Here is a 25,430-nt window from a genome sequence, read left to right as displayed (position 1 = left end):
TGCCCCCTTCATGCAGCTCCACAAGAATAACTGTCTTCTCCAGCTACTTTGATACAGCTTTAAATGCCCTAGGGAGTTCTAGCTGCAGTCAGACACCTTGTGTATATAAATTGGTTTCAGTTTGCTCTTTTAATAATCATATTGCTTAATGCAGGCAGTTCATTTGGTAATGTTCAATTCTTGTTACAGCTATCAATACCTTCATAAGAAATGTTATTCCAGACATTGCATATAAATAAAAGCTGCTGTGCGTCTGACGGTTTCTTACAGAAACCTCACCTCCTACATACATACAAATGGCAAAAAAATAAAAAGTGCTTTGCCTGCTGTATCTCAGAATAAATCCTTTTCTTCCTCTCTCTCCTCCTTTTACACGGCTTCTTTTGTCACAAGACATTTAAAGTAGTTTGGAGCTAATTTTTTTAATCAATTATATGTTGCTAAATAAACGGCTAATCTTTTGCAAGTTCCCAAGATGTCAAGGGAATTAAGGAATTTCACTGAGTATTCTTTATTTGGATCAATTTTTCTACCACCAGTTTCATTCTACTGTAGCCAAAGCAACGCTTCCACTAAAGCAAATGTTAAAAATTGCAGGACAGGACCCTGAAACACGACAGGAACTAGAATATTCTGAGAAAGGTACCTAAAACATTCAGTCTCAGAAAGAATAAATACCCTACACTGCTCTCCTTCAGTACCAAACAACTAGTTTCCTGTCTTATGTCATAACAGAACTTGAGGAAATCGGGATAAGTTGCCACAATAGGTAAAAAAATGAAATAATAATGGAGAAATAACAATACAAAACAAAAGTGGTAGATGAACAAAAACAACAATGCTAGAGAGGGAGAAAAGAAAGAAGTAAATTGGGACACTGAATCCTAACACACTGAAGGGGTGAGCTTTTCTACCAGTTTTAATGAAGGAGGAATTTCACACAGTGAGTTTAAGCAAAAAGAAGGCATCAGTTTTCCCACAAAACATACAAAATTCATTAAATACGGTGTTCTCGGCTGTGGAATACAATGTGTATAGCACTGAGTAACACCAGTGAGGGCTGCTTGGTAACTTGTCTCCTTTATATTTGATTTCTCAGATCACTCCAAAGATCCAATGGTCTGTTTTTGGGATGTCACAATCTTTAGCTTTCTGTAAAATATTAAAGAAATTGCTAAGTTTTCCTAACTCCATTTTTCTCGAAGGCTATCAACTTCAGTTCTATCTAAGGGTTCTTTCTTCTTACATAAATCTTTGGAGGTCCCTTGGTAAACATAAATAAATAAAAATAGAAACTTCACAGTTTTCATTTATGGAAATGAAATGGAAAAGAATATACATATATATAGTTACTTAATTGAGTGTTCCCTTTGCCTGATAGCAATGGACACTGCCTACACAGTTTTGCATGGAAAACATCCTTGCTTTGTGATTTCAATCTCAATTGCCAGCTATGTAGAGCTAGTTGTTGTCGCACAGGTCAGTATCTATAGCCATTCAAAACAAGTATTTTTCTAAACATGTCTATATGAATTGTTACTAGGTGAAAAGAACTTCTGGTTTTATTTGAATATCTCATTTCTGCTGTTCAAAATGCTGGGACATACCTCATTCTCAAATGCAATTTTTCATTGTGTATAAGGATATTATTAATTCTGAAGCTGAATGTCCTTTCAATTAATTTGAAAGGCTTGAACTTTTCCACAGAACAGAACTGGTTGCTTAACTGGTTACTTAGGAAAGGAAGAAGAAAAACAGAACAAGCTAGATCATCTAGTTCCAGTCCCAGTTGCCACAGGGAAAAAAATAAATAAAAAATTAGAACCATTCATCTTAAAATAGACCAAAAATAAGTAGTAAGTACTTATCATACAGAAACAGAAAAGTGAAATGCAAGCACATCCGGAGTAAGCTGAGCAGCCAAAGAAATGCAAGTAAAAAGCTCCATGTGCTGGAACAATGTGAAACATTTGAAGTTCCCACCAGGAACAAAATATGGTCAGAATTCAAGAATATATACCTACTACTGATATCAGATTGATATCAACACAAATGAAGACAAAAGCCTCTTACCAAAAATATTGGTAATAAAATAAAATAACCTTTTAACATCAAGATATCATGTTATATTTAAACAACATTCTTATCTTCCCCATTCTTGAGTCACAGTGACATTCACAACACTAGTTCCCATGAAACACAGTTAAAGCAGTGAATCAGAAACTGAAACGTCAATCCACTAAGCACCCTGTTTCTCATTAAGTGTAGGGCTTGGAGAAGTTCAAATTTTACTTAGTACGTTGCAAATGAAGAGATCTCAGTTTCATCTCATCTAGCTTCAGTTTTCTTTCCCTGAAGGGTTGTAACTTCTTTCCAGTGTAAAGTCTGGCACCCAAACCACTCTGTGGCACTGAGGTCACAGAAGCATCAACAAAGGTACATTACAAAATTGCTACTCATTTTATTTGTTAAAAAAATGCAGCAAGAAAACATCAGAAACACAGCTTAGGATTGAAGCCAGCTCCATTGGATCTCAGACTAGTTCTAACCATAAGCAAGCTAGTTATTCTTGTCTTTCATTTACAGTAAATTACTTGCAATCAATTGATGCAATTTTTATAAAGACTACTGGACCCTTATAAACAAAAAGCCCTATTAGCTCATTTTTTCTACACAATAAAAAAACAAATTAGGTCTGGATAACTTAGACTAAATTGATTAGTGAGACCTTTGAGTGGAAGAGTTCTGAAAGGCAGACTATGAAACCAAAATTATGACTTTTATATATAGATGAAGTGAGAGGCAAGACATCTCACTTTCCTGTATCAACCATTTCTTCTGTCACGCATACTTTAATAACTTCTCCCAGATAATAAAATACTTTCTATTCCTTATAGAAGGCTTTTGACTCTCACTTTCTACCACAGCTATAGGTTATACAGAGACATAAATAACTCCAAGTAAGTTATGTGAGTGCAGATTGGCTGGTTTTCTGGCAGCTGCCAAGCCTGGTGAAGCATGGAAGCAATTTGTGAATTGAAGCAGTGTAATCTCTGAATGGTTTTAATTAATGTATGCCAAGGAGCTGGACTGAGTTCACCAGCAACAAAAAGGAAGGTATTTCCCAGAGACATTTGAAAGCCTAGCCTAGTACTCAACCAGTCAAATCATCCATACTCCTGAGCAAAGGAAAAAACTTTCCTAATTAAATGATGTTTTGTTCTTTTTGGTTGTCTCAAGAGATACGGAAATAGAACCTTATGAAAACTTTTGCATCAAAAATCCCATTTCATTTTTTACCGGTGTGATTTTCCATTGTTAATATTCTTAGTCTCTGCATATATTAAGGCACATTAATAAATGAAAGAAGTAAGTCAGCTTGTCAGGTATTTTGTAAAGTATCATGGGACATGATTGGTTTAGGATGAGTGCACAAAATCTGTTTGTTCAGCAAACTTAATTATAGCTGAGGACCAGTAAATACATACATAGCATGGACATACTGAGATTTAACTGGGCTCAGATGTACACAACATAGCTGAACTTTTGGGACAGCTGAGAAACTTAACATTCATTGACTGGTACTTCTTGGTTGAACTCTCTCTTAACATGAAGAAAGCAGCATTACAGTTAGGATGCTGAGGGATAACAGATCTTTAGTTTGCTCATTCTCTTGGACTTCTGAAATGTTAGCAATAGAAACATCCATAGTTAAGGTTCTGGGAGAAAGACAGTCTCCATAAACACAATAGTTAAGCCTCAAAGATAAGACCAAAATAAGCCAACCAAACATAATTATGTACTGTGAAAAATAAAACTATTAAGTCACCCTAGGAAACAACATTTAATTACTCAAAGTTGTGGCAGATATGCTGGCATTGTCATAAGCCCTATGAGGAATTTTTTGGTAAGCTGCTGTAAATTTTGTGTGTTCTCAAACAGGTCCAAGGGAAGGCAAGAAAAGCACTGTAAGATAGAGCCTTCAATTTCTCACACAAGGAAGGGAGTTGAAAGCCAGGGCTTTAAGAAAGATTTGCAGGAGACTTATTATGAGCACTTGGACAGCGTTAAAAGTATGTGCTCCTGTTCCCTACTAGTTTTCTGCCATGTGCTACATCCATGAGCTTTAACAGCAGACTGTGCAGAAGTATCCTAGCATGAATTACCTTTTCAGTAGGTTTACCGTCTTGGGAGGTGATGCTTCTCCTCGTTTTCCAAACTACCCCTGGACCTTCTCATTCTACCAGCCCATTGGAGACGTTTCCACAAAGCTGCCTGGACCCCACCACAGCATCTACCCTGTGGAAGAAACAAATTTTGAAAATCCATGGTGCATCAATTAAATCTCCTAGAGACAAAATCATTTGAAGATGTTGAGAGAGAGTAAGTAATGTAGACTAAAACATGATATAGAAGAGCTGTCATTACACTACCCGAGAAGGTAGGAGAGTTGCAAGATATGCTGTTCCTTCAGCATACTTGTATGTATAACACGACTACTAAAAGTGCACTTAATTTTGGGAAGGCTTAAAGACACAAATACAAGCACAGAGATTTCACAGGCAGCAATTTGTTAATAATGTGATCACTTAATCTTGCATATGAAAACCTTGCCTGCTACTGCATTTTTACAAGCTTAACAGTAATGAGAAGAGTGTGTTTGTTACTGCTATATTTCTGTAATGTGTAGCTTCATCATACATAAAGGATATGGTGGTAGAAATGAGATCTTTCCACTGTCATTAATAGCAGTGAAACACATACACATTTCGAGGCTGAAGTATACTTTCCAGCATTTGAACCTTCCTTCATTTGGAGTCTTAGATGCAAATAGTGATAAAATGAAAATGGGACAAAAGTTTAAAAATTAATTACTCTGCAAAAATATTTTCCACTTATAGCCTGAACAGATTGGACATACCCTAGTTAAATCAATGAATAAATAAATATTAAAAATAATTTTCATACATATAATTTCATAGCTTATAAACACTAATAGGCAAGAGATACAAAACAGACCTTTTATTTAAAATCTTTTAAAATTACTGCTCATTTACTAAAGAAAAATAAATTCCACTGGCTCATGTTTATGACTAAAGACAACAGTAAATGGTGACTCTAGATAACCCATGTCACTGATTCTGTTTTTCAAAGACATGACTGCTTTCTATTCCTTTGGCCTCGGCTGCCTAGCAACCTCCACAGAGCTTTCTTAGTCTATACTAATTCTGGACAGTTTTTATTTATATATTTATTTATGAGAATGTCTATAAGAAAGATACAGAAACAAAGAGCTGTTTGTTCCTTGTTTCTAACACTGGATTCTAAACAGATCACCTCAGTGGTTCAGCAAAGGACACAGTCCTTGGTTTTGCAATGAGAGGTACCTACCTCCTTGAAATTGGGAACTAAGCAAATCCCACTTTCCATGAGACAACAGCTGAGTCTCTGTAAGAAGCTCCTGTTGTAATGGGCACTGATATTTCTTGCTGTCCCTGTTGATTTGTTTCTTTGATACGCTTTTTCACCCTGAAATACTAGCTGTTTATGTAAGGCTCCTGCTTTCATGCAGCCTGGAGCTTTTACGTAAGATGAAGACAGTTTGTGCTGCTGTACTGAGTCACTAGCAGTTCCTGCATCATCCAAGCACTGGAAGAAAATGGAGATTAAAACTCATCTCCTGCTGTGTCTGTGACTCAAAGTGGGACAGTTTGGAAGGAGATGGGACTACTTATAATAAGTAGTTTGAAACTGGATATGGACTGTCTCTCTCTGAACAAGTCAGAAGCTTTCTTGGAAATGCCTATTTCCTCAGGGCTTTTTCCTTCATTGGTTTTTCAAAATTGAGGACTGCACAGAAAATATACCAACACTACGTGAGAAAATACTTACTTTCTTACCAATTCAATTCATATACCACTTTACAAATACTGCTAGATCAATTCATCCCCTGATCAGCATATCCCTCTTCTCCAATCAGGAGGGAGAAAAAAAAAAAGAAGAGAAAAAAAAAGGTCAAAGACGTTTCCTAATCTGCTCTTCACTCTTCAGAATAGTGGTCATATCTTGTGGTCACATGGCAGTGACATGGCTTTTGTATCTCACGTCTCACTACCAGCAGAGCTATATATAAACAAAATACTTTTTTTTTTTTTTTTTTTTTTTTTTTTTTTTTTTTAAAGTAGTATAAACAACCACCAAAGAAAAAGTCAGGTTCACTTAAAAAAAAATATCTGCATCAACCTATTTTAATTTGAGTCATGCTGAGACCATGATGGTTGTAAGATTATGGAAGTACATGTACATCTTGGTGTTTGTCTGTATGAAGGCATCAATGTTCATTTATGCCAAACTTAACAGTACAAAATAAGTATATTAAATCTGAGCTACTGTAAAAGAAAACCAAAAATATATTGAATCATAACAGTGTCCAGCAAAACTAAAAACTAAATGGATGATAGAAAATGATTCAGAAATAACCTAGTAGATAAAAAAAGCTTCATTTTTAGGTTTTTAATGAACAGTGGAAGCATCCACAGAAATAGATGTACAAAGAGATTCACTAAGCAGGAGAAAGAGTTTTTCAGTTCAAGGAATCACTACTGGTAATTTTCTAAGTTGCTTTACCTCTGTCATTCCATGCAATGACATAAGTTTGTAGTTCCCTGAAAAAGTCTCAATTTGTGCTCCTTGGAGTTACTATAATACAAAGAAATTCTGACTACACAGTTAAGTAGCTGCTTATTGATAAGCACTTTCCTCATACTTATGTTCACTTTTTACACTATATCATCATTAAAACAAAAATGGAGAGTCTGGGATTTCCCACTCTTGCAAAATATAATCATGGTTTCATGTGCTCTACAGTGTTCAGCCAACCTCCCTGGAAATAAAGCTAATGAAGAGTACCAGAAGCATACACTTGCGTATCTGTTTTCCCACTTTCAGCAAGAAATCTTCTTTTAATAAGTCCAAGAACATGTAAATTGACAATAAAAACATTTTTCATGCACTTTTATAAAAAATTGTTATAATAGGTTTTACTACTGTTGTTGTTTAACCCAGTGGGCAGCTCAGCACCACACAGCTCTTTGCTCATTGACCCCTCCAGTGGGATGGAAGAAAGAAATTTGGGGGGGGGGGGGTAAAAGCTTGTGGGTTGAGATAAAAACAGTTCAATAGGACAGAAAATGAAAATAATAATGATTATAATAATTAAAAGAATATCAAAACAAATGATGCACAGTGCAACTGCTCACCACCCACTGACCAATGCTCAGCCTGTCCCCAAGCAGCAACCCCCACATCTCCCAGCCAGCCACCCCATATTTATTGTTCAGCACAATGCCACAGGGTGTGGGACATCCCTTCAGTCAGTGTGGGCCAGCTGTCTTAGTTCTGTCCCCTCCCTGCTCATTGTGTACCCCCAGCCTCCTCGCTGGCAGGGCAGCACAAGAAGCTAGAAAGGCCTTGGCCCTTTGTGAGCACTGCTCTGCTCAGAAACAGTGGTGTGTTATCAGCAGCATTCTCATCCTCAATCCAAAACACAGCACCATACCAGATGCTAGGAGGAAAATGAACACTATCCTAGCTGAAACCAAGACACATACACAATGAAGAAAGTGTGTTAAAGTAGTCATTGGACAAAAACCTTTGGAAACATGCAAAAACTAGAGAAAGAGAAATCTCTCAAGACACATGAAATAATAAGTTACAAGGAGTCTCATCATAATTTCTGAAGTCTGTAATGAGGTTTGAGTATGGAATCTAGTATAGATTTATACTTTATTTATACAGTACATTTATTTATACAGTACATTTATACTGGCAAATCTCACCTGCCATACACTTATGCTTAAAAAAGAGTTATACTGAAAAGATTGATTTTGGCCATCTTCCTCCCTTCCAGTGCTCCTCAACATAAAAAAGAGAGCTGTAAAATGGCTTATTTTTCTGGTTATGGACTACTACAGCAAACTGCAGTGTTAAAGAAGGTTTGGAAAAAGGACATTATGAGAAAAATGAAGTTTTAGTAAGAAAAACATAGTTTTTCTTACATAGTAAGAAAAACTTACATAGTTTTTCTTACTATGTTTTTCAATAGTAAGTTTTCAATAGTAAGTTTTCAATACTAGTTTTTCAATAGTAAGGAAAACTATTGTTTATATACAACATTATCTTTGCTTAAATAACTCACCAAGGAAAACTGCAAGAAATCTTTTTAAAATAGTCAATAGTATCAGCTCAATGCCCAGCTCCTCGTTCTAAGTGCTCTGGTTTTACTCCACACTTATGCCAGTACAACAGATCATTATTTGGTCCTTTATCTTTAATGCTTTCTAAACATTTATTATGGCAATAAGTAACACAAGCTCATTGAAGTTATAATCGGGCTTTTGTAATTGTTCTTAAAGCAGTTATTTTGTATGAATTGCAATCAGATGAAAAAAAGCTGCAGTAAAAAGAAGACTTATTAGAGAAAAAAATAAACATGGTAGCATGTTCTACCATGTTGACATAGTAAATGAAATACACAAGGAGAAGGGAACAAATATCTACTCAGTTCCTGCCGTTTTTAATAAATATTAAACGTTTGGCTATTCACATGTATCACTAACATGGTAGCATTCAACTGCCAAAAGAAAGGGGGCTATTTTAGATGATCCATGTTATTGTATCTGCCCTGAGTTATTCCAGAGGAGCACAGGTTCGCTATAGGCCCCATCTCTTATCTGCTTGCTCCTATGGAACTCTTGGATACTCTGGGACATCTGAAATAGCATCTGATGCCTTTACTTATGAATTGGAATCGCAAGCAGTTAGCAAAATACATGTGAGCTCTTTATGTTAGGTAACAAGTAAGGGTAAAGGCAATAAAACAGGAAAAATGTAATGTGCTATGTCCACATAAGAATTTCAACAGTCCCAGAGGGTACAGGGAGAGAATGATACTCTGTACAGTTTCTTAAACAAAGAAATACACTTTTATACACACACTGTCTTACCAGTAAATATGAAGAAGTTGAGTTAAATCTCACCTCTGAATAACTGCTGATTCACTGTGCAGTAAAACTAGCTATCAGTGTTTTCTTGCTGATTTGAAGAGGCATTCTTGCCAACTTCTATTCCCCTCAGTTGTTGACTTATTTTGCTATTTCAGATCTCTATTTTATCTATATACTTATCCGAATAGAACTTTTATATAGTAAAGAACTGGCCAAACTGCCTAATCTTTGATTATTCATGGTAAGCTCATAACTACATTTTTTCCTGTTTTTTTTCAGCTAGTAAAATCCTCAGTAAGGATTATTCTCCTGAATCAGACGTATAATTTTTGTGTATGCTGCACTTCTGATTTTTCTTCTTTCAAGAATGCCAGATGGAGCAAAACAAAGAATAGATGCAACTCCGGTATGCTGATATTTTTATACTTCTGCATTTGAGTTAAGCAGATGGAGGTTAGGTAATTCTGCACAGATATTCACCAAAACAACTTAAGTTAAGGTATAAATACCATTTTCTAAAATCATATTCTGAGCTTTTCTGTGTCATCTGCTGCAGCAAAGAAATTCACTCATATACTTGGATATGTTTTGTACATCTAATCAATAAACTAGTTAATCTGTGTTGAACCAGTCTTCTAGACTATTGGTCTTATTCAGCCTAACTAATACAAATTTGTGAGTGGTTCATTTCAGAATAACTGTGTAGTGTGAAAAACAGGCCTGGTGTCTTTTTAATCTGAGTATGTGTGTGCCTTTATAAACTAAAATGGCATTAAAATTGCATATTTCCCCCTGCCAATATTCCCCCCATTTTAAGACCGGTTCTATTGACTACTAATAATAGTCTCCAGACACTCATCTGACAAATGGCTGTTTAATTTATTTTTTACTATGAAAGATTTGACCTGGTTTGTTCATCTATAAATACACATTTTTGTCCTGTAGACACAAATATGCATTTGTGTTAGCTTTCATCCCTGCTGTGTTTGTACAACACAGTGTGACATTCACAAACAGAAAGAGAAGAGATTGAAGTGAAGAACATTTGATAGTGTTGTCTAGCATTTTAAATACAGTGAAATAAAGAAATGAGTGCCAATGTCATCAACTGCTAAATTCAGTGTGGCTGAAATGAAACAGATCAGGACAGAAAGAAGAAAGTGAATCTCAGGTGAAAAATCAACTCTCTTGTTCTATAAAAAGCAATAGGATGAGTTCTATTGAATTCTACTGAACTCTACCATTAGTTTCAGACTTAGATTTCCCCCTTCAGACTAGCACATCTGCTATATTTTCATCTTAGTAATAATTATAAGGAATTCTGCCATATCATAATGTAGGATCATCAGAGGAGTAGGTAAGGATCATTCATTATCACTACAAAAAAGAAAGATGACACTCTTGAAAAGACCAACAGCCACAGAAAAATTCAGAAAGAATTTTTATTGAGTTCCAGAACTATACATTAATTATAAGAAGCCATAAGTTCATTTATTTAAAAAGCATCAAAATAAATGCTTTTCAAAACTAAAATTGAAGTTATTAGTAACTATTAATCATTATTATTAAATGAATTATTGCTACAGTTTTAGAAATACTATCCTTCTGCTGTTTCATATGGTATTGCTTATGATTTAGGAATCTTCTGCCTACTTAATGCCCAGTTTAATGAGTTTTCAATCATTAACTGGAAGTGAATTTATGAAAATCAGCTTCAAAAACAAAGCACAGAAGCAAACTACTTGGTAAGAGTTACAGGATACCCCTCTTCACTATTTCATGCGGAAATTTCCCAGGCATAATACATTCCCCAAGTCAGAGAGTTTCAGATATGTTAACAATGCAAAAGACCTACTCCATTATTTAATCTATTTTCTGCCCTTTGAAACCTCAAGGTATTGCAGAAGAAGGTAATATCAATTGCTGGTGTTACACATGGAGAAAAAAATGTTCTCTGAGATATCAAAGGAAAGATTTTTCTAAGACAACTAGTTTTCAGCTGACAGATTTACTTCAGAAGGATACAAAGAATATTTGTCTTATATTAATGAAGAATAAAATTTGTCTTATCCTGTAGGTACATAGCTACACATCATTGTTATACATGTGTGAATAATTCCAGGTAAGGGAAGTCATCTCAGAAATTCATAAGATTAAAAACAAGGAGATACTGACAAAGTGCATTCAACAGGTACTTAAAAGAAATAACTATTCATGCTTTTGCCAGATCAAAATAAACAGTGTGTTATCAAGAATAACACTTCAGTTGATAGCTTACTATTTAGATACATTTAGTGAATCGTTTGTCCACCCAGAGATTTCAAGGGATTTTACAGGGATGGGGCATATACAGCTTTTCTGGGTAACCTATTCTAGTGCCTCACCACCCTCATACATAAATTGATTAGTGTCCTGGAATGCACACCAGAAAACAATAGGTATGTTCTACTATATAACACAGTTCAGGGATGAATACCTTTTGAATTGAGTGGAGACTCAAGTTCAGATAAAACCTACAGTGAAAAAGAAACCATCAAACTGCTTTTTACTCTTAGTTGGTCACCTCGTCATACTTTGAGAAGGACAAAAAGGAGGCCTCATTGAGCCTACACTATAACTTCAGTCTTTTTAATCTCCTAAAAAGACTGTTATAAAATATTATCTAATGATTAGAGACTATAAGCTTCATCACTTTTTTATTTCTTTCTGAACTACCATTTTATCCAATGGTAGGGAAAGAAGAGAGGAAAGGGAAAGAGAGGGGAGGGAGAGGGGAGAGGGAAAGGAGAGGGAGTAATTCAAATTGCAATCCAAATGCAACAAAATTTCAGCAAGGTGTCAAAGTATTAAAGTAGGAACTTGAAGCAGTTCAGGATTTTTTCATATGAAAATATGTCTATAAATGTGAAACTCAAAAACAAATAAAAACATGATTTTTCCATCTTCTTCAAATGCTCTCCAGAAATAAAACTTATTCCTTGGCTGAGAATTTGTATCATGAGGCCAAGCTTCAACTTGAGAAACAGATTTTTGTACCCAAGCAATTAAAAAGCCCTCACAAACACAAAACCAACAAATTATGCTGCTATCAGAATTTAGAAATGGAATTTCAGATAAAACCACGACTGTGAAACAATACCACATTTTTGTATACAATCTGGTTTTAATGGCTAAGAGAAATGTTAAATTCTCTCAGGAAGAATTTCAGACCTCTTCTGTTCAGATCATTCTCCACATATCTCCTGACAGATATCCCCCAGAGCTCACAAGTGGTGAGCTCTTATGAAGGGAGTGATTCCAACATATCCACCTCTCCATCTTTTGTCTTGACAGATGTTATAGATTATTATTTCCACTGTTTGCATTCTCCTCAATCCAGATCCTGCAATCCAGTCACAAGGTAAAAACTCTTATCTGCTGACCTGCTAATTGAGGTAATAGCTGGTATACTCAAAACATGTATAGTACACTAAAATATAATCCCAACTTTCATTTCAACGTTCAGGATTATTATTTTTTGTTGCTGTCAAAAAGCTAATGCAATTAGGGAAAGCTTGGAAATTGCAATGATATTGCCTCTTCATTCACATTTGTTCATTAGAAAATCAACCTGAAGGAAAGTAAACAAAAGGGGAATATAGTTCTAGAAAACAGTTCAAAATGAGATAGAAACTGGCAATCACCTAAGTTTCTATGCTAAAAGAATAGCCATTGCAGAGAAAGAATACCTCATTTACAAACATTCATTCACTTCTTTACTTATCAGCTAAGGTAGTCAAGAGAAACGGCATTATACAAAATGGATGTATTCTCCAGTAGTAAAGGGAATGAGAACAGAGCTCTTTATAAACACCTCCAAGGGACTGATGAGTGATGACTATAGTTATCTGCGTCAGAGGCACAGACAAGAAGCTTCGGGCCCACTACTAATGTCATAAGCAACACAATCACTCCACCCATAAGGACATCCATAGGAAAACATTTTAGGGCTAAACAATGCCTCCTTTTTTTTTTTTTTTTTTTTTTTTTATAAAAAACATATACCAAACTCCACATAATTCCAAAACATACAATATTAAGAGTTTCTTCCTCCTAAATATATCATAAGAATTATTTGCATAATTATTTATTAGGAACTACTAACATGAATTTATATATCAGTATCCAACTGATTCCTAACTGCATAGCAACAAATACAACTTTCCTGAGTAGTCACAAATATGATAAGAATACAGAATACAATATAAGGTTATCTTGACTGTTTTTTTTTTTTTCTATGTTTGAATGAAATTGTCAAAAGTGAAATAATTATAGAGCTAGTCCACAAGTTTATTGATTTTTTTGTATCACATATACAGGTAATGGTCTCTATACCCATCCTAAGAAACATACATAGCACAGCAAGAATTTTCTGTATGGCAACCATGGCAGTGTTAATTAAGCAAATGAAAATGTTTCCCTAAAAGCTGGTTTCTTTCTGTGCTCAGTTGCATCAGAGAGAAATAGAGCTAATGCTACGTGTTTTATGCATTCTGACAAACCAAACAAAGTTTGTCAGGAGAGGCTCTAGGCAGCATGCAACTTCTGCAATTTTACATCTCATTGATTACCACAATGGGAATTGAAAACAGTTCTCTGCTTTTCACATAATATCAAAAATACTCTTGCAGGCCTCAGAAAAATAAGCAGATTCTCTGGTAGAAAAAAAAAAAAATGAGGAAAAGCAACTTTGTACAGCATTGTTTTCTATATGAATTTGGGTCAAGCCCATCTGACCTTTGAGAAGCCTAATAATAAAGCAATAAGGTGACACACAGTAAAGCATGCCATTCTGTGAGCACTTCTGCAGTAAGTTATGTGGAACAAAAGAGTAGCTCAATACCCTGAGGCTTTGGGGATATGCTTATTCCATGGTAAGTGCATCCTGTATACCTCCACAGTTACACAGAGTATACGGGAATGCACATGCCACAACAAACAATAAGGACCTAACAAAGCTGGTAAAAAAAAAATTAAGATTTGCTATTACTGTCACATTGCCTCAGTCACTGGCTTGTTTGATCTTCTGGAGACATCTTCTATGAAATGTTCAGGGAACTGAACTTTTTTATTGCTATTCATACAGAAATCTCAAGTCTTTCCTCTTCCCACTTCTTCAGTGACCTGTTTTTGCTAGATCCATAAGCCACAATCCACAGAATGTTACCATTTTATAAGGGATGGGCTCACATTCTAAGCACAACAAAACAAACTCAGAAACTAGACTGAATAATCTATGGCGACAGCAGTAGAAGTCTGCTCTACGCAGAGATTGCAAATGGCATATGTAGTGCCATGTGCTAAGCAAGCTGTGATACTCACTGGCCCTTTGAGGTGCCTAGCAACCTTCAGTACCATTCAGTGGGAACAGAATAATTTCTGCACTCTGCAGAATTAGAGTCCTTATTAAAACGTTTACCCAGAGGCAATGCCAGGGCACTAAGGGCCATGATATAGTGATGGTAATCAGTAGTGCAGGTTGATGGTTGGACTTGAGGAACTTGAAGGTCTTTTCCATCCTAGATGATTCTGTGATTCTATGATTTTAGCTCTAGCAACAAATGTGGGAAACCCTAGAGCCCTCAGTGTTCCTTAAAATCAGGTGGATGAAAGCATTCTTGGCACAAAAGACGAGCAAATCTTTAGCTACTTACTACAACCACATTGTCAAAACCAATTTAATTTAAAAAGGAAATCTCTGTGTTAGTGTCCTGGTTTCAGTTAGGACAGAGTTAATTTATAAATTAATAATTATAATTAATGAAACGGCTGTGTGGTGTTTAGCTGCCGGCCGGGTTAAACCACAACAGTTAGAAGTAGTTTTTATAGCAGTTCCAATGGACCATTCACCAAGCGGAGAATCAGAGTTCTGAATTTCATCATGCCTTTCTGATATTTTATCTTAAATATACTATTTATATTCATATATGAACATCTATACCACTTCCATGCATGTACTTCCAGTCTAGGTACATTTTCAACATACACATCAGCAACCAGTAGTATAACAGGTGAACACAGTCAATGAAGTTTGAAACAATGCAAAACAACAGAAAAACAAGGTCCAGAAAGTAAAATACATCTGTGTTAGTCCCATCAGGAATATCCAGTCCCAGGAAGTTGGATGCAAAAATTAAACACCATCATTCCCAGTGACTCTTTTGGAACATATTGGGATCTACTTATCAAGACTAGGCCTGCATGACAAAGAAACATGTTGATCAAGAGAAGAAACAAAATTCAAATGATATCAAAGTCTCTAGACTACTAAGCAGCCAAGAAGAACAAAGCTATCCTGTATTTGAGTCCAACTGGTGGTTTGATTAGCAGCAGAACAGAGAAATCAAGGAAGGAAGATCCCACCCCAAAGGCGGTTTCTGAGAACATGCAAATACCTGTTTCCTGCTGGACTATCAGGGTCTAATAAAAACAACAGATCACTTAGAAATGCAGTAAGTAATTTCATCCATCATCTTAAGCACACAAAAAATGATAGAATAAATCTGGGTATAAAATATCCTCTTATGGCACATGGGTTTCCTGATCCTGTAATATGAAGCAAGATAAAGATAAAGCAAGTAGGGCCCAGAGAAATATAGAGTGATGAGCACAGGCTGCCTGGTTCCAGGTTGTATATATATATGTATATATACACACACACACACACACAGACACACACATATATATATAAAAGTTAAGGACAAAAGTCTTCTGCTAGCTAAAACCAGCAATCACTGAACTGCGCATTTATTTCTTCTGTATCTTGTTCACAAGAAACAATGTGGTGTGTACAATGGCATCTCTGACAACCATTCTTACCTACTGGTCATTTGTCTGCTTGGGAGTCATTAATGCCAACTATAACACTAATAATATAATTATCATCCTGGGGTTACGTATAATATATTAGTAACCTATCACCTATTACTACATGCAGTACTGCTGCTTCACACAACGTAGTCCATTATAAAGTAAAAACAAAAAACATGCTTTTCTGTGGTTTTCCTTATTTTTGTACATTGCATATATGTATATAAATTAAACACCAACAGCACCATTAAATACCAATGGCAAGTGAAATGTGTAAGAGAATATTTAAAAGGAAAAAAAAAAAAAGAAATTAGTGGTTTTTGTTTTTTGTTTTTTCAATTCAATTATTATGATAGTCTGCAACACCAATAAAGAGTTTTAGATTGGATATTCTTCACTGCTACTGGCCAAATATACTCATGGCTTCAAGTGTTCCAGATGGTCATCAGTTGCCATGAAACGACTGACCTGATGATCGTAGGCACTGCATGAACTCCATAATGAAAATATGGAATTTGGACCATAGTCATTTCAAGAATACAATGCTTGCACAGAATAGTTGACAATGTGACATTCTGATTTACCATTGAGTGTAAATGTTTACACTTAATGAGGGGGTATTGCAATATGCATATATAATGAATTATTGGGTTACGTGTTTAATGCACTGTAAATTTTGTTTCTCTTCCCTCCTATTTTTCTGTGAAATATGAATATTAAAAATTTCTCCTTCTTTTGCAATTTACCAAATAGATAATAAATACTTTATGATATTTTATTTATTTATTTATAAATCAGAGACTGCATTTGTTACTTCTTTCTGAAAAGAGTCTATCACATTAGATATACTTCTGCAAGCACTAAACACTGCGGCTTAGGCCTATTAGTCTCACAATGAATGCTAAACAAAAAACCATGATAATACACTAAAATGTAATAAAATAAATGAAACTGTTATCTGTACTCTTAACTTTGTGCTTTACTACAAGTCTAGCTGTCCAAAGGGATGAATTAAAGCAAAACTGTTGTTTTTAACAAGTATGTTTTTTCATTAAATAAAGAAATTAACTAAGAATTGGTGTTTTCTCCTCATAAGCCAACTAATCCAACACAGAACACTAAAAAATGTAGGGCGATCACCTCATTAAAAAAAAAAAAAAAGGATTATATATTTTTAACCAACTTCTAAGAACTTGTATGATCATAATTAGTAAAATTCTATAAAATAGAATAAATAGTATTCTACAGAACTGCTAATTGTTATTATATGTAATAAAAAAGTATGTAAATTAATTAAAATTAAATATAAGAGATTTGAAACTAAATAACTTAAAAAATTTAAAATAAATAAGCATTCCTAATAATACCAAATATATCCAATTCCTAATATACCAAACCTCTTTTATGCTGCTTTACTCTCAATACCTGGAGAAAAAACTCTCTAGAGTTTAAAGCCAATTGACAGAAACTTTTTTTTTTTTTTTTTATTCAGGGAAGATGGAGGCCAAATAACTGATTGTTGCCCCTATTCATCTCTGGCAATAAATGATTGTCTTTGAGTAGCAGAAAATCTCAGTCACCACAGCCTTGATCATGTATATTTCTTGCACCTGAAGTAAGTTCTTAGCAATATTAGTTGACCATGAAATGCCGCTAGCGTACTTCACATGAATCTACTCCATCATCTTGATCATGTACTCTACCTGAGTCTGATGCAACCTGAGTCCAAAATTACCCTAAGTCTAGTCTCCTTATAACCAAAATGATAATAACAAATAGGATATTCAGAGATGGAACAATGATGAAGTTATTAGACGAACTTATTTTGAGGACAGATTAGTCCAATATAGCTAATTAAAATGTAAAATGAGATTTTATCATTTATAAATACCTGAAGATTACAGACATTGAGGAAGAAAATCTTTATGTAGTATGGTACAGGAAAAATGAAACTCCAAGTAAAAATGATAGTATAAATGAAGGCAGTAAACTGGACACTAGAAAAACATTTCAGAAGTCTAAAATCTGTCCAAAAGTAACATAATTGTGAAAGGTGAGAACATTTGGAAATAAAGTACACAAAGCATGAGACTGTAAGAAACAACTGTGTAGTGATCATATGGAAGGCTAAATGATCCATATTTGCCTTTTTTGTCTTTGAGATCTAGTCAGTCATTCTGGAGCACCACTACATTTTAAAACCTCTTTGTTTTCCTTCTTCCTTTTAAAAGGGATGTCAAAATAGATGTGACCTCATTTCCCTTCCTTTTCCTTCTGCTTCAAAGAAAGAATTTGTGTATCCACTGTGTTTTCATATATGATTCTTTCTTTATATCTGAAAACCTATTTTAAGTAAAATCTGGACATAGTGTTCAACATTCTTTCTTTATAACATAACTTTCTGCAGTATTATGATTTTTAAAAGGTCACGCATCACAATAGTCTCAGTGACCTTATTAAAAAAAAAAAAAATCAGAAAAAGCAGATGGATGGATGAAGAAATGTTTGATCTGGAGAGAATGTTAAATACTGTGACTGCTTCCCACATCCCTACATCCACATACTGAGCTCATTCACAAACAGTAGACTAAGGTTCTCCCAAAGCGAGTGCAAAGCTTACAAACCTGCAAGCATTTTATAGAAGAGATGTCATGTCTAGAAACCCTAGAAAGTAGGATTTAAAAGTTTTTGATGCTAGAAGAAAATAAATACTTCTCTCTCCTTGTTTAAACAACAAATGAATTAAATGAAAATGAAATGAAAACAACAAATGAATGAAAAACAAACAAAAACAATCTAAACAGTTTTGCCTTTACTGGACAACTGTATTTTAAATACCAGAAATATACGGTATTTGTAAATCATATTTGAAATGGTCAAAGTCTGCTAAAAAGGAAATGTGGTGAATTTCCAGGATTTTTTAGATAGTCACTGGTATCCTAATACCGTATTTTCTTTCAACGAATTTTTAAAATCTCCATTAGCAGTATTCCTCTTGAAATGCACAAGAAATGCATATTGTATTGTCCTTCTTCAGAAAAAACATTATCGACTTTCAGAGTCTCTTGCAATGAGTGTGTAAAATATATGAATTTTGTATCTCAGTCATCTCCACACACAATTATACTTGATGTTACCAAATGGGAATTTCATGTTAGCCAGCAAAACACCAGAAATATTGGTCCCAATGAAAGAAATAAGAAAATCAAACAATTTAAAAAAATTAGATTCACTTTGTATTCAGTTTGCCTAACTTTTGCATTTTATTTGTGATCTGTAATGAAACAGTAATTTGAAGGGTTATATTAGAGCTTGTACTGCCTTTTGTTGTACACTGTTGCACAGTGCAGGTTCAACAGAAATATAAGTGTAGTGGGTTTACGTGGCAAGGTTTTGGTAGCAGGGGGCTATAGGGGTGGTTTCTGTGAGAAAGATCTAGAAGCTGCCCCATGTTTGGGAAGGGCTCCATTGTTTTCCAGAGCTGAGCCAATAAGCGATGTTGTTTGCGCCTCTGTGAGAGCATATTTAAGACAGGAAAAAAACGCTGGGCCAGACAGCAGCCGGGAGAGTCAAGGGAGTGAGGAACAGCACCAAGGTCAGTGTAGAGGGAGGGGGAGAGGTGCTCCAGGTGCCGGAGCAGAAGTCCCCTGCGGCCTGTGGTGAGGACCATGGTGAAGCAGGATGTCCCCCTGCAGCCCATGGAGTACCACGGTGGAGCAGGGTTCCACACTGCAGCCTGTGGAGGAGACCACGGTGGAGCAGGTGGCCCTGCACCAACGGAGGCTGCCGCCTGTGGAAGACCCCTGCCGGAGCAGATTCCAGGCCGGACCTGTAGCCCGTGGAGAGGAGCCCACGCAGGAGCAGGTGACCTGGCAGGAGCTGCTGCCCGTAGGGGAGCCAGGTTGGAGCAGTTTTCTCCTGAGGGATGGACCCCGTGGTACGGACCCATATCTGGAGCAGTTCTGGAAGAGCTGCTGCCTGTGGGAAGCCCACGCCGGATCAGTTCATCAAGGACTGCATCCTGTGGGTGGGACCCCACAGCACAGGGGACGAGAGTGACCGAGAAGGAGCGGCAGAGAAGAAGTGCTGTAGACTGACCATAACCCCCATTCCCCCGTTCCCCTGCGCCGCTCAGGGGGAGGAGGTGGAAGAAGGTGGATGGGGGGGAAGGTGCTTTTGGTTTGCTTTTTTCCTTTGTTTTCTCACTTCTCTCGCTTGTTAGTAATAGGCAATAAATCTTACTATCTCCTTATGCCGAGTCTGTTTTGCCCGTTACAATAATTGCGTGATTTTCTCGTCCTTATCTCAATCCTTGAGCCCTTTTCACATATTTTCTCCCCATTCCTCTTTGAGGAGGGGGAGTGAGAGAGCGGCTGTGGTGGAGCTCGGCTGCCCACTCGAGCGGAACCACGACAATAAGACAACTGATAGTAGCGTCTGTTGTGTAAGAGCAGGAACTTTCAGAGGACCTATTAAATCTGTTCACATTTGTTTCTGTACACAAAAAGTTCTGAGGCATAATTTAAGTATCTTTTTAAATACTCAGGAGCTCTTATCACCCCTCCCATTTCAACTCCAGGAAAATAATAGGTTTTGATTGATAGCCTTCAAGTAAGCCGATCTATTTAACTCTCTCTCTCTCTCTACTAAATTGAACTTAATTGCTACATAATCTGGTGAAAATCAAAAATTGGCAGACAGCACTCAAGATACACTTGAAAATGGAACAGCAGAGGCTTTTCAGATCCGGAACTGAGCTGCACAGTGTTCGTGCAGGAGAGAAGTTGTGATAGAAAGGGTTTACAAATTAAGAAAAAAAAAAAGAAAAATGTGTAATGAAACAAACTCGTGACTTACACGTTGTATTTTATGAATTTAAATGGAGCACGGACTCAGGAGAAAAGAACTTAGGAAAAGTAATTGGAATGGATGTAAGTTCTGAAGTTTGGGAAAAAAAAAAAAAAAAAGCTTCACAAAATACTAATAAATAAAGTTTTGGTGGTCCCCATCAAACACTGATTTCATTTAAATTCCAAGGAGATTTCAGAGTTTAGATTTCTTTACTTGGAATACAATGAAAGCAATCTTAGAAACTAAAAGTTAAGTCATAATGGAAAAAAAATATAGAGAGATATGTATATATACATATTTGTATCTCTTTCTTATAATCATAGAATAGTTATTTAGAAATTAAAACTAAGTAAGAGAGTTTGACATGAAATTACTATATATTTCATTCAGTTCTCATTTGCATACATTTTTCTCTTTGAGGAGAAAGGAAGAGGAAGAAACAGTCAAAAATATTGTCCTGTTGCAGCACGTACCAGCATTGTAACCAAAGCACAAGCTTTCACTTATTATTTCAACAATATATTTTCACTTACTAGGCTGGATGATCTATTCTACCATGTGATAACCTTTACTGCTTTTTTCTTTTTTCTTTTTTTTTCTTTTTTCACAGTGTAGCCCCAGTCAGCTTCTGAAAAACTGCAAGTTAAAAGCTTGAAAAAATGTATCAATCTTTAAAGACAATGGTTATCTTTTCTGATGCTTTCCATGCCTAATATAACAACAAAACCTGATGTGTCTACAAGACAGAATTTTGTGGAAAGACACCAAGAAAGAACCATTGTAGGAGAGAGAAATCATATTTTACTTGAAGATGAAGAGTCAGTCCACTGTAGTTGGACCGAATTTGGCATTTGTCTTGTCCCTGTAATTCACATAATCCTTACCACCTCTCAGAATATGTATTGTGAGTTAAGTAACTTATTGCCTCAGAAAAACAAATGACTGAGACTAGCACCTCAAAGCCATTTGTCGGAGACAGCTAAGTAAGAAAAGATTCCCTCTTCCGAGGCTCATGTTAGGGTAATCATAGGGAGCATAATACATGTTATTTGTTATATCTATTCTGTATGGATCAGGAAGGAATTTTTCTGAAAATACTTTATATGATTCTAGGAAAAAGGTTCTTTCTTCCTCTTTACAGAACACTTAGAACATTTCAAAAAAGCTGTTTTACAACTGGTTCCAGATTGGTGGTCTTCTATTTGACCAGGTGATTCTCAGCATGCTTAGGCAGTTGATAGCCAATCATAGAATCACAGAATTGAAAGGGTTGGAAGGGATGTCAAAACATCATCAGGTCCAACCCCCCTGCCAAAACAGTTCCTTAGAGCAGGCTACCCAGGTAGGCTTACAGACAAGCCTTAAATATCTCCAGAGAAGGAGACTCCACAACCTCCCTGTGCAGCCTGTTCCAGTGCTCCGTCATCCTCACTGCGAAGGATGTTGGTGCGGAACTTCCTGGGCTCCATCTTGTGACCATTACTCCTTGTCCCGTCCCTGCAAACCACTGAAAAGATATTGGCCAAATCCCTCTGTCCCCCACACCTCAGGTATGATGAGATCACATTGATGAGATCCCCTCTCAGTCTTCTTTTCTCCAGGCTGAATGGACCCAGGTCTCTCAGCTTTTCCTCATAAGGAAGATGCTCCAGACTCCGTATCATCTTTGTGGCCCTCCGCTGGACTCTTTCCAGGAGATTCCTGTCTTTTTTGTACCCAGCAGCCCAGAATTAGACACAGCATTCCAGGTACTCCAGCCTGACCAGGGCAGGATCAGGGCAATCCTCCAAGGAAAATGTGTGAGCGGTAAAACTGGAGTCGCAATCAAAAACTTGCTATTCCTTAATAGACATAAGGAACCAAACAAGAACCACAACAGAGCACCAGCCCCTGCATTTTTCTGCTGCCATGTGCTGGGCCTAGGCACTTAACTACTGCCAGGAGCTGAAGGGTAGCAACAATGATTCCAACTGATGGTATACTTATGGCTAGAATAGTCAGTCAAATCAAGCTATGAAATATATTTATCTTTACCATACATACACACACACAAAAAAAAAAAAAAAAAAAAAAAAAAAAAAAGAGAAATGATGTGCTTCTATTAAGGTACATAAAGAAAATAAGTTATTTTCATATAATATCACAGATTATTAATTTAAAACATAGTATGCAAAAATATAATGATTTTAGATAGTTTAAAGATTGTTCTCAGGCATTCTGTTTTTAAGAAACATACCAGAAATATTAGAAAGAAAAAAAAAAAAAAAAGGAATATAAGCTTTTGGTTATCTAAACATCCAATTTACAGAAACAGACAAAGGAAGAAAAAAAAAGTATGTTTTAAGGGTTTTACATTGGCATTGATCTGCTTTTATAGGTGCAATAAACTAAATTTTGTATTTGATATAATCCAATATTGTGCACAATAATTAGATGTTAAAAAATAATAACTCCTACTTGAAAAGAACTGAATGCTTAGTTCTAAAACCATTTTCATTTGTTTAATAATCTTTCCCAAGGGCCTAAAAGGTGCTGAACAACTACAGCCTCTAATGACTTTGTAATCCAATTTTGCACTTGGCTTATTATAGCAACTTGCATTTCTCCTCTATGGCTCAACTCTGCATGGTAGAGAGATCTAGTCTTGATCCAGTAAAGCATTCTAACTACTGCAGTTCCTATACAGATCATGGAGTCTCTAGATATTTCCTTTTCAGTAAAGGTAATTAGAAAGAAAAAAAAAATGAGCAAAAGAAAGACTCTTAACACTTCTTCCTAACGAAGAAGTGAGCAGAAAAAGGCTTATGCAAAGAAGGTAGTAAAATGAACAGATTGCAATAAATTGTTTTCCTTATGGATCAAGGCGGAATCTGAGTTGGAACAGTAACTAAATCACAATTCCCTTCTTGGGATTCTTTTTGGATATCCCTTCCCATATTGAAAGAGCTGAACAACTGTTCAGTCTAGCTTTTAATTTACTCCCATCTGTATTGCCAAGTCATGCACAATAAAATAATTTGAATTTTTAAGTTGGGTTATTCATGTGGGTATGAGTTTTATGGTCATGAACTAATCAGACTTTTTCATATGCTTTTTACTTTTATAAATATATTTAAGTTACCATTATTTTAAGTGCTTTTTTGTTTGCTATTAATTATCAGTACGTTTCTAGCCAAGTAATAATGATTCGTAATTCTGAAAATACATGTAAATCCAGTACTAAATTTTCTTGTGCTTACACTGCCCTACACAAAAGCAAGCATGAAATGTATGCCTTTAAGGAAAAGGGCACCATTTAACATTAGTATCTCTGGGCTACTGCATCTTGATGACTCCAGAACTCCTGCAGTCCAATTTATCTGTACAATCACTCATAATAGTAGTAGAAGCTATGGGGAAAAAATCACACACAAAAATACAACTTCTCTTGGGAAAAAACACTGTATTCCTTTGGAGAAGGAAGGAGTAAAGACGAAAAGAAGTAATTAGTTGATCTAATTTATCAGGGTGCTCTATTAGGACCTGCATCACATCTCATGTATACATATGAAAAATGAGAAAGATTACTCAATGACCTTTGATTCAACTGTTTCAGGCAGTTCTGGGACACCACAAAAGAAACCCAGCTGTTTCTTGACTGTACATTTGATATTAAACCTTGTTATATTTTACTTATTGTAAAACAGAAAGATACTAACACAGTAAATTAGTTACTGTGTATGTTCTCTGTATGTTCTACTTCTTTTGAAGTAGATTTTATAAGAGAACCAGGTAAAGAATAAAGACAAAGCAGACCATGGCAATGCTGTGCATGTCACTTTAATATGTTCTTACACAATAGGAATGGACTTTGACAGGATAGATGTGTTGTGTATATATAGATTGGATCTAGCAATAAATGCAATTGTGCAGTTAAACTAAACTACATTTATCAGTTTTATTTAATAAATGTTTGCATAGCCTGTACCACAGGACTGCAAAATGATCATTCATCTTCTAGTCTATTCAAGCGCACTGACATACAATCTAACAACATAATCTTTTGAAAAGGCGAATGTAAAACCAAACTACACTAATTCTTTTTTATTTGAAAGACAGCTCTGATGAAATACATGATTTACATTATGTTAGGACTCAACATTTTGTAATGTTCCAAGAGCTGAAGTCCATAAGAACTGCAGCCATTGAAATTATTTGGAAAAGGCAAACTGCATGTAAACATATCTGGATATAGATTTAGTTTTACCTTACTCAAAGAACTCAGGTTTGAGGGCTTTAGATATTGATGGTAGCTAATTCGCATGCCTTATAAAACACTGGAGACAAAAGAAATGAAAAGACCATAAAATTGAAACTGAGGATTGCTCATTCCAAAACATTAATACCATATATCCTTGCTCTTTGAAGAGAATTGAACTTTTAGTGCACAACTGTCTAATATTTACTCATATCTCATTCATATTTATTTAAGAAATAAGAAACTAACTACAAAAAGCAAGTTATACTGGGCAAGTTTATTGCTAGAACACAAAGCGAAATGATTTTAAAAAGAAAATTAAAATAAAAAAATAAAACACACACACACCCCTCAGTTTTTCCAAAATATTGCAGGATTTGTTAGGATTTTTTAAATATGTATAGATTTCTACTTTGGCACTATTTTTTTGAGGGATGAGAAATGTTCAATTTATTTTCCATCTGGTAACAGGAGCTTCCTTCCACCCA

General features: G+C 35.7%; 1 protein-coding gene across 12 annotated transcripts in view; it reads right to left on the bottom strand.

The window, feature by feature from the left end:
• The window catches only part of LRRC4C (leucine rich repeat containing 4C), a 510,287-nt gene that overhangs the window by 47,645 nt on the left and 437,212 nt on the right, over positions 1-25,430 (bottom strand). For all 12 annotated transcript variants that reach the window (XM_084519873.1, XM_084519869.1, XM_084519871.1 and 9 more), the window contains one exon: positions 4,167-4,299. The gene's annotated coding sequence lies outside the window, so the exon portion shown is untranslated. The remainder of the gene's footprint in view (positions 1-4,166; positions 4,300-25,430) is intronic.

This window comes from Aythya ferina, assembly GCF_964211825.1.
Source record: "Aythya ferina genome assembly, chromosome: 5".
NCBI classification, from domain to species: domain Eukaryota; kingdom Metazoa; phylum Chordata; class Aves; order Anseriformes; family Anatidae; genus Aythya; species Aythya ferina.
This window is presented reverse-complemented; position numbering and strand designations above follow the sequence as displayed.